Source organism: Penaeus monodon, chromosome 23 (genome assembly GCF_015228065.2).
Source record: "Penaeus monodon isolate SGIC_2016 chromosome 23, NSTDA_Pmon_1, whole genome shotgun sequence".
NCBI classification, from domain to species: Eukaryota; Metazoa; Arthropoda; class Malacostraca; order Decapoda; family Penaeidae; genus Penaeus; species Penaeus monodon.
The window spans coordinates 27540081-27541274 of NC_051408.1; the positions used below are offsets into that span (position 1 = coordinate 27540081).

General features: G+C 32.7%; 1 pseudogene across 1 annotated transcript in view; it reads right to left on the minus strand.

Moving 5' to 3' along the window:
- Nucleotides 1–1194, minus strand: part of LOC119588197 — a 22606-nt pseudogene that overhangs the window by 3051 nt on the left and 18361 nt on the right. The window contains exons 9-10 of the transcript XR_005230068.1: nt 684–783; nt 98–218 (exon numbers count right to left, since the gene is read on the minus strand). The product of XR_005230068.1 is annotated as a ubiquitin carboxyl-terminal hydrolase 14-like (transcript). The remainder of the gene's footprint in view (nt 1–97; nt 219–683; nt 784–1194) is intronic.

Here is a 1194-nt window from a genome sequence, read left to right on the forward strand (position 1 = left end):
AAAAAAGTTTTTTCAAAAACATTTAAAACCCGGGGAAAACTGCAGCCATTTCTTTGCACTGATTCCTCTCAACTGAAAAAAGACCTAAATATACTACCTCCTCCCGAAAGCCTCAGGATTTCTTCTTCAGTGACAGGGTGCCCTTCTTTCATCATCACATTGAGCCATTTTCTAAACCACCCCCATCGCCACCCAGCTGACATAGTAAACCCGATGGGAGGGAGGGGTTTTTGGGGGGTTTTTTAAAACACTTAAAGTGGTAGAAACCACTATTTTTGCTGCCAAAAATCTGAATTGGGAAGGACAAATGAATTAAAAAAAAACAAAAATGCAAATTTTTAATTGGGGGTTTTAGGGACAGAAATAAACTAAAAAAATTTTGGGAAAAAACTATAAATAGGGGTTATTTGAAGAAAAAAAAAAAAATGAAAGTGATATACACAGCTCAACCAAGCATTTATTTTTCATTCACAAAACAGATACTGTCATTAGTAATATCACAATTCTGTTTTCTTTTTTGTATTTACTTTATAATAAATTTAAAACTTTTTGTGCAGTGAAACATGTTGACAGTAATCATACTCTCTTGGGAGACTAGACATTAAATCTCTGACAGAAAGATCATGAAAGTATTCAAGCCTACAGCAAAATGAAACAAAACCACCCTTAAAAGGAAAATATGGGATTTTCTTTTTTCTTTGGTTTCCCTTATCCTCCAAAAGGGGTTTTTACCCCTTCTTTTTTGGTTTTGTTTTCCCTTAAAGTTTCCTATCATCCATGCCCCTTGTAAAAAATAAAAACCCACATTTACATAAATGAAAAATTTTCATTTAAAGGGTTTTTGCGGGTTTTAAAGAAGAAAAAACAATTTAAAAATTTGCCTTGAAACTTTATATCAAAAAATCAAAATTACTTTTACACAATTTTAACCACAATTTTGGTCGGCAAGTGTTTTTATTTTTTATTGCAAATTTTACTTTAAAAAATTTTATTTTTATTAATAAGTGATAAAAATCTGTTTGAAATTGGCCCCATTTTCCTATTTTTTTATTTGGGGAAACCCCCCTTTTATAATGATTGGATGTATGCATTTGAACAAGGTTCTTGTTTAAAAAGAAAAGATCCCGGGTGGAATTCCCATACTTTCCCCAGGGGCCACCAATCCTGTACACCAGGAGCATGTATGGTCATGCC